Source organism: Hippopotamus amphibius, chromosome 2 (assembly GCF_030028045.1).
Source record: "Hippopotamus amphibius kiboko isolate mHipAmp2 chromosome 2, mHipAmp2.hap2, whole genome shotgun sequence".
NCBI classification, from domain to species: Eukaryota; Metazoa; Chordata; class Mammalia; order Artiodactyla; family Hippopotamidae; genus Hippopotamus; species Hippopotamus amphibius.
This window is the reverse complement of record NC_080187.1, coordinates 211,645,879-211,655,143: the sequence shown is the minus strand read 5'-3', so window position 1 is coordinate 211,655,143 and position 9,265 is coordinate 211,645,879. Positions and strand designations below refer to the sequence as shown.

The window sequence follows — 9,265 nt, the reverse complement described above, 5'->3', positions numbered from 1 at the left end:
ATCTCCAGGTTGTTTTCCATAGTGGCTGCAGGAATTTACATTCCCATCAACAGTGCAGGAGGGTTCCCTTTTCTCCACATCCTCACGAACACTTGTTATTTGTTGTCTTTTTGATAATAGCTGTTGTGACAGGTGTAAGGTGATATCTCACTAGTTTTGATTTGCACTTCCCTGATAATTAGTGATGTTAAGCATCTTTTCATGTGCCTATGGGCCATCTGTATGTCTTCTTTGGAAAAATGGCTGTTCAGATCCTTTGCCCATTTTCAGTCAGGCTGTTTGTTTTTTTTGATGTTGAGTTGTGTGAATTCTTCTTATATTTTGGATGTTAACCATTTATCAGATATATCATTTGTCAATATCTTCTCCCATTAAATAGGCAGCCTTTTAGTTTTGTTAATAGTTTCCTTTGCTGTGCAAAGGCTGTGGCTTTATTTTAAATTGAATATAGGGAACTTACAGTTTATACATTACTGTTTACTTTTGGCATACATATTTTTGATTATCTGAATTTCTTTTATTACCAGATGAGTTTGGGGGCTTAGATTTACCTCAGTGTCTCCCATGTTATTCTTCATTTATTTATTTAATAAATATTTATTAAACATACTTTATGCTAGACAACTGTCCTAGACACTAAGGATACATTGGTGAACAAGACAGACAAAGATTTACCCTCTTGGTGCTTACCTGTTAGTGGGGAGCCAGACAAGAAACAAGGAAATGAGTGAATAATCTCAGATAGTGATTAGTCCTTTGAAGAAAATAAGTAGAGAAAGATGTTAGAGCATCACTGGGGTCGGGGGAGAGCATTTGCTCTTTTAGGTAGGGTAATCAGAAAAGGCCTCTCTGAAGATATGATATATGATCAAAGCCCTGAGCGATCAGAAGGAGCAACCTTGTAAGGATCACAGGGAAGAGCATTCCAGATGATAGGAACAGCATGTGCTCTGGTATTTGAAGAACAGCAAGAAGGCTAGGGTGCAGCTGGAGATGATGAACTAGGCAGAGAGTGGTAAGAGATGAAATTGAAATGGTATGTAGGACCATACCATGTAAGACATTTGAGGTCACAAGCAAACATTTTTTATCTTATTCTGAGCTTAAATTCTATTTTAAATGCATTATTTGGCTGGCTAATCTGCCAGTATTTATTTCTTATTCTTAAAAAACTTAATTGGATACACACGTAAAACCATTAGACTTAGGTGAAAGAAGAGAGATATGTCAAGAATGTGTGAATATAAAGTTTGGTCAGTCAAAAATATTCCTCTGCGGAAATTCTGGAAACACCATAAGTGGTAAATGGTGTCACTTTTTAAAAATCTCCCCACATTTCTCCATGAAAACAAATAGAGCAGTTCCTACTCTGTTAGTAGCAAAGAAGCTTATATCAGATTAACCCTCCCATGTATACATTCTGGGGAAAAATATAGCAGGCAACTTTGGGGAGACAGGGGAGCATTAAAAAGAGGTAGGACCATGAAGTCAGTCTTGAAAGAGTTGAACTACAGTAGGTGAGATGTCCTCTATGCATCTTTCCACCTGCGTGTACTCCCCATTCCATGCTGTGAAGGGCAGTAGAACTCAAGCAGAAAGCTGCAGTCTTACCGGCTTGAAGAGTAAAGGCTATCAGAATGAAAATTAAGGGCCATCAGAATGAAAAGTGATGGGGCAAGTCATGGAAAAGCAGAAGCCACTGAGCAGGGGGACCAAAATCTGCTTAGAAACTCCACCCAGATCCTTGACTAATCACTGAAACACACATATGTTTTGTGGAGAGACCTCAAGGGGCGCAGCAGAAAGCAGCAGTTGGAAGCCTTAGCTTAGCTGCTATCCATCACAGTAAAAACAAGGAGTTTGAGTCCAGCCAAGTTAACTGGCTATTAGAACAAAATCCATCATGCTTTGGAAGAAGATAACAATTTATCATGCAAAATATCCAATGCAAAATTAAAAATTAGTAGTCATGTGGAGAAGTTGGAATGTGTGACTCATAATCAAGACAAAAAGGAATCAAAAGAAACCAACCCCAATTGGGGGGGTGGGTAGGGGGCTAAGGGGAAGCTGGGACTAAGTGAGAGAGTAGCATAGACATATATATACTACCAACTGTAAAATAGATAGCTAGTGGGAAGTTGCTGTATAACAAAGGGAAATCAACTCGATGATGGGTGATGCCTTGGAGGGCCGGGTTGGAGAAGGGTGGGGAGAGTCGCGGGAGGGAGGGGATATGGGGATATGTGTATAAATACAGCTGATTCACTTTGGTTTACCTCATAAGCTGGTGCAAGAGTGTAAAACAATTATATTCCAATAAAGAGCTTAAAAAAATAATGAGAAAAAAAAAAAAAAAGAAACCAACCCCAAGATAACTGAAAGTTGTAATTACCAGGCAAGAACTTTAAAGAAGCTATTATAAATATGTTCAAAGAGGAAAATATAGCAGTATTGAGTGAATAGTTGGGGAATCTCAGCAGAGAAAAGGAAGCTATAAAAAAAGAACCAGATGGAAGTTCTAAAACTGAAGAGACAAGCTATCAAAACTGACACAAGAAGAAACAGAAAATCTGAATAGCTCTATAACTATTAAAGAAATTGAATTTGTAATTATAATCCTTTCACAAAGAAAATTATAGGCCCAGATGACTTCATTTAGATATTCTATCAAACACACAAGAAAAAATGCCAATGTTACTCAGCCCTCTCAAGATAAATGGACTAGGGAACACTTCTTATTTCATGTTATGAGTTCAGCATCACTCTATTAGCAAAACTAGGCAAAAAACATTATAAGAAAAGAAATTACAAGCCAACATCCTTTGTGAACATAGATGTAACTATCTTTAACAAAGTTTTAGCAAACCTATCCTGCAATATATTACAAAAATAATACATCATGTACAAGTATAGTTTAGTTCAACAATGCAAGGTTGGCTTTACATTAAAAAAAATCAGTGTAATTCACCACATTAAGAGAGAATAAAGGGTATAAGTCACGTGACCATGTCATTAGATTTAGAAAGAACATTTGACAAAAATCAATATCCGTTCATGACATGATAAAAAAAAACTTATTAAACTAGGAATAAGAAAGAACTAATTTTCTCAATCTGATGAATGGTAGATGTGAAGTATACACCAATAATATCATAGGTAATATTCAAGGGCTGAAAGCTTTATCCCTAAAATCAGTAACAAGACAAAGGTATCCATTCTTCAGTATTCCTATTCAGCATTGTGCTAAAGATCCTAATTAGTGCAATAAAGGCAAAAAGAAAAAAGAAAGAAAATGCATAGAAGTTTAAAAAGAAAATACAAATCTTTTTTTTCCTATAATAACATGATCATATACATAGAAATGCCTGTGGGATCTACAAGAATGTTACTAGAACTAATAAGTGAGTTAATAAAGTCAAAGTACAAAAATCAACTGTATTTCTATACACCAGCAATAAATAATTGAAAAGTGAAGTTTTAAAAATTCATACCACTTACATGGGACTTGCCTGGCAGTCCAGTGGTTAGGACTTCTCACTTCCACTGCAGGGGGCCTGGGTTCAATCCCTGGTCAGGAAGTAAGATCACACAAGCCATGTGGTACAGCCAAAAACAAACAAACAAAAACAAATCCATACCACTTACAATATGGAAGTGCAAAGGATTTAATATAATAACCAAGTGTTGGGCTTCCTAGGTGGCGCAGTGGTTAAGAATCCACCTACCAGTGCAGGGGACACTGGTTCGATCCCTGCTCCAGGAAGATCCCACATGCCGCGGAGCAACTAAGCCCGTGCGCCACAACTATTGAGCCTGAGCTTTAGAGCCCATGAGCCACAACTATTGAGCCCATGTGCTGCAACTACTGAAGCCCACGCACCTAGAGCCTGCGCACCACAACGAAGAGTAGCCGCCACTCGCCGCAACTAAAGAAAGACCACGCACAGCAAAAGGAGACCCAACACAGCCAATAAAATAAATAATTAATTAATTAAATTTTTAAAAAAAAAATAACCAAGTGTTGGCAAGAGAGCAACTAGAACTCTCATACATGGCTGATAGAAACATAAAATGTCACCACTGTGGAAAACAGTTTGGAAAACTTTCATAAAGGTAACATACCCAAATCATTCAACCAGGCAATTCCATTCCTAGGTGTATATCCAAGAGAAATTAAAAATATGTCCACACAAAAACTTTTATACAAATATTCTTGAGTCAAAACCTGAAAACAACCCAAATGTTCATCAACAAGTAAAAGGATAAACAAATTGTAGTATATCCAAACAATGAAGTTCTCTCAGCAATAAAACAGAACAAACATATGTGTAACACCATGGATGAATTTTGAAAACATGATGAGAGAAAAAACCCAGACTCATAAAAAGAGTACATACTCAGTATTTCCATTTTTATGAAACTCTGGAAAAAAGAAAAAACGAATCTGTAGTAACAGAAAATCAGTCATTGCCTATAACTGGGGCAGGGAGGACACTACCTGCAAAAGGGCAGAAATGTTTGGGGGCTATGCAAGCTTTTTAAATCCTGATGTGATGAAAGTTACATTGGTACACACAGTGGTAGTTGTGTAAATCATACCTTTGTAAAGTTGATGAAAGAAAAAGGCAACACCTGTTAATTACCAGATGACTAACACAAACAGTAAATTCTATAGTTTTTTAAGGTAGGCTTCACAGAATAGGTAAAATTGGAATGGCCCTTTGAGGAGAAATAGAATATAGATATGCTATTTTTTTTAAGAAGACACTGAAGGCAAAGAAAAAGTCAACACAGGCATGAATAAAGAAAGGGCAGTGAGTGGGTAGGTTAGAGGGATAGTGTTGTCATTAGATTGAAGGCACAGGCTCTTACAAGGGAACTGTGGGAGATTCAGAGAATGGTGAGGGAGAAAGCTAGAGGCAGAATGTTGCCAGAGCAAGGAGATTGGTCTTTATCCTTTGAGCACTGAATGACCTTTTGAGATTTTTGAGTGGTAAAGTATGTCAGGCCAACAAATCTGGAATAGAGTGCAGGAAGAACTGGCAAAGAGAGATTTTGCTAGGGTTAAGATTACAGACTTTTGCAATGGTCCTGGCTTGAGAAGATAAAAGGTTGAATTACAGTAGGGAAAGGTAAAGAATGGAGGCAATGTTGAGAAAGAAGAATTGACTGGACACATGATTAATTTACACACTGGATTTGTAAACAAGGAGAGACATGTACACAGTGACTGAGTTTTCAAGTCTGGGTGCACAAAAATGGCAGTACAAATTAATAGAAATAAGAAGGAGCCAGTTTGGGGAGAAAGGTACTGATTTCAATTTTAGGTGTCAGTTGTCTGAGAAACCTACCCTGACCCTGCTCTTACCTGTCTCAGGAATGGATGAAATGTCAGAGCATCTACCAAAGCACACCATGCTTAGCCCATCACAGCATCTATCACCTTGTTGTAAATGACTGGTTACCACTCTCCACCCACTAGACCCTGTAAAGCTTGAAAGTGAGGATTGTCTTTCATTAGCATTCCCAAACGCCAAGCACTGTTCTAAAGGTCTAAAGGGTTTGGATATGTGCTCGGCATGCTTGTAAGTATTTGCTAAATGAATACTGAATGTTGAGTTTGAGAGGATAATGGAACAGGAAAGCAGATGCGTTTTTAGACAATTAGAGTGATGAGGCATGGAGATGTAGCCTGGGGAGGCATTTACATAAAAGTGATAGTCGAAGCCTTGATGTAGAATCCCTAAAGGAGAACTTATAACCCTCCTGTGGCACTTAATGTCTTCATTACTTACCTGGCAAAATTGCTTCAAAATAAGAAGTAGGAGAGATGAAGAAAATTGTACAAGCCTGCATTATCTATTAATTAAATTAACAACTTCTGAATATTCAGGAATTGGCCCTTTAGATAATTGGCAAAAACAAAAAGAAACAAACAAAAACCCCCAACTCTGTCTGGTATTTGATGGTTGCCTCTTCCCTTTCTGTGCCAAGAATAATAAAGCATTGACATTGAGAAAGTAGGAAAAAACATTCTAGGGAGATGGCAGCAGCCTGGATGCACCTATTGGTCTGCTTCCTTCATCCTGCACCACTTATCAACTATACGAGTGTAGACAAGTTATTTCATCTCTCTGGGCCTCAGTCTTCACATCTGAGAAACTATGATTTTAGTACCTACATTCTTTGTTTTTTTGTGGTTTTTTTTTTTTTTTTTTGAGAGGATTGAGTAAGTTATAATATGCAAAACTCATAGAACAGTGCTTGACACGGTAAGGATTCCGTAACTCTTAGCTAGAGGCAGGGTAGTGTGGTGGTTAAGAGGATGGACTTTGTAGCCCACTATCTGAACTTTTATTCTGGCTCTGCCACTAACTAGGCAAGTTACTTGACCATTCTATGCTATGTTTCCTTATCTGTAAAGTACCTTCATCATAGGTTTGTTGTGAAAATTAAATGAACATTAGCTACTGAGAACAGTGCCCAACACATGGTAAGCACTGTGTCAGTATTAGTTGTAATCACCATCAACCCTTTTGCTCTTATATCTTGATTCCCAAGCCTGTCTTCAGTCATATCCAGTCTCTTTACTGGCCTCTCATCAGTCAATAGGACTATTGGAGATTTTTCACGAACTTCACACAGTGACACTAGATGGGGTTGCTGAGCTAAAGCACCTAAGAATGGCTGGCAACCAAATGGAGCTGAATGAGACCTTAGGGATGATCCAGTCTGCCCTTTCTATTTTGCAGATGAAGACACTAAAGGTCAGAGAAGTCATCTGATGTAATCCCTGCCTGCAATTGTCTCAGTAATCCAGTCTCCCCATTTCTGGCAAACCCCATCCCATCATTCATCTAAAATGATTGAATAATGAAGCTGGATGTGTTTACAAATCCTAGTTTTTCTCTAAAAATAATTTGATCAAGTCCAAATGGTTCTGTAAGCTCCACAGGGTGGGACCAAATTGCTGTCATTCACTGACTGCTCTGTCTGGCATATAGTAGATTCTTCATTAATATTAATTGAATGAATGTGGGATCTGTCATGTTTTTAAAGCTCTAGAGATTTCAGATCTTCCTCAATACCTGTTCCAATGCTCTCTGAAGCAGTTCCCCCAACACAGCCTCCTTCCCTTGATATATGTCAATCCTCCTTTATCTAGCTTCCGTGAAGATGTTAGAGCTGGAAAGAACTTTGGAAAAGTCATCCAGCCAAAATCCTCCATTTTGTCAATGAGAAAACCAAATGAGGTGACTTATCCATGGTCATATAACTGGTTAGTGGCAGAGCTGAGATTAGAATCTTCCCTAACTCACCGTCTTAAAAAAAATTCAGCTGCTTCAAGAGACTATCAGATTTCTTCTGCCTGTCCTTTAAATGTTCCCTAACCTTTCCTCCAGGTCATAGACTCCAGCTTATTATTAGTTTTGAAAAAAAATTTTTTTGATTGCTTCCCTCTGAGAGCAGGCTTACTGTTCATATCCTTTCTTCTCCTGATTCCTTTCAGACAACTAACCTTCCCTATCATTGCTGCTCACCCATCTACCCTTTGCACCTCCTAGATCTTAATCCCTGCCCTTGAAAAGAAACAATAGGTCCTCTTTCGCACCTGAATGAGTAGGGATGGGTCTTCAGATATTCCAAGGAGGTTGTCCCTGCCTCGTTAGTTTCAGAACAGATGGATCCCAGACATCTAGGACACCTCCAGGATTCTTCTAAGATGGCGTTTGTAGTTCTATTCAGAGCCTCAAAAGTTAATGTTGGGCTCTATGATAACATAACCCAGGGCAGTCCCTAAACAGAGTGTTCCCTAGCTGGACTAAATAACATTCAGGTACTGTTTTGCTAACACCACCCAGGAAATGGAGAATTTCTATGTGGAATAACTGTTCCCTTGATATCCCAACACTTTCTCTATAAGTTCTAAGGGCTGATTGGTTTATTTCTTTACCAACCCTACTATCTGGTTGTGGTAGACTTTTTAAGTGCCCATAAATTCCTCTACTCTCATCAAGAGGTAGAATCTATTTGTCCATTCCTTGAATCTGGCTTGGCCTTGTGACTCAATGTCACCAATGGGACATTAGCAAAAGTGTTGCAAGCTGAGGCTTTGAAAGCACTTGAGTATTGGGCTCGTCCTCTTGCTATGCTTAGAACCCTAACGTTACTGTGTCAGTGAGCCCAGTCTAGCCTGCTAGAGGGTGAGAGGCCATGTGCAGCAGAAACCAGACCCTTACCAAGAGCCTTGTAAATGCCAAACATCTGAGTGAGGCCATCCTAGATCATCCAGCCACTGCCAACATGCCAGCTGACTGGAGAAACTTGTGTAAGTCCAGTAGAATCAGTCAAGCCTGTCTACACAGAAGAACTTCCCAACCAACCCATGGAGTTGTGAGCTAAATTATTGGTTGTGTTTTTAAGTCATTATGTTGTGGGGTAATATGTTATAAAACAAACACTACCTGATGTATATGTCCTGGTAAAGTCTCCCTAAAGAAAAGGTAATCAGTATTTTCTTCTTCCTCCTCATCTTAACCCTCCTCCTATTCTTCTATCATCATAGGTTGAGTTAGCTCTTTTGACTGTACGTGATGTTTAACCTCCGTGAGGGAATAGCAGAGTACAATTGGTATTAAAATTGGGTCAACTGCAGGTTTAGACTGAGGTTACCTCTGCTTGGCAATCCATCATTAAGAGTTGTTTCTCTCTCAGGCCTTGGAAGCTCTTGGGAGATAAGGTCCCCTTTTGCTCTAGGCATAGATCCACTGCGTGATTTCAAATCAGAATTACTCTCCTCATGGACACAACATCTTTTTTGAATTCTGCTTATGGAACTTCTCTGGCCTAAATTTCCTCTCTTATCAAAGTGACAACAATTTTCTCCTTCTTGACAATTTTCTCATCCTTTTAGAATACACACACTTTTGGAAACCCTAAATTGTATCACAACTTGATCCCCAACATCTTCCCAGGCTGCTAAACCACAATTCTGAATCCCTAAACCGGACCACTCAGGAAGTTACTTCTAAGTACTCATCCCCTAGGTTTATCTCCTAGCACTGCATGAATGTTTTTACACTCATTCCACAAACTGAGGATAAAATCAAGCATGACAGAAGCAGTCCTCCCCTTAAAGATCTTACAGCATATCTAAAAATTCTTAAAACCAATTCCAATTATGTTTTAGTTAGAATTTGATTCCCAGTAGGGAAGATGATGAGATGGTGACTTTGAGAGGGAGAAGAATTACCTAATAGGCTTA

General features: G+C 38.8%; 1 protein-coding gene across 1 annotated transcript in view; it reads left to right on the top strand.

The window, feature by feature from the left end:
- The window catches only part of LARP6 (La ribonucleoprotein 6, translational regulator), a 51,960-nt gene that overhangs the window by 2,769 nt on the left and 39,926 nt on the right, over positions 1-9,265 (top strand). The window lies entirely within an intron of this gene.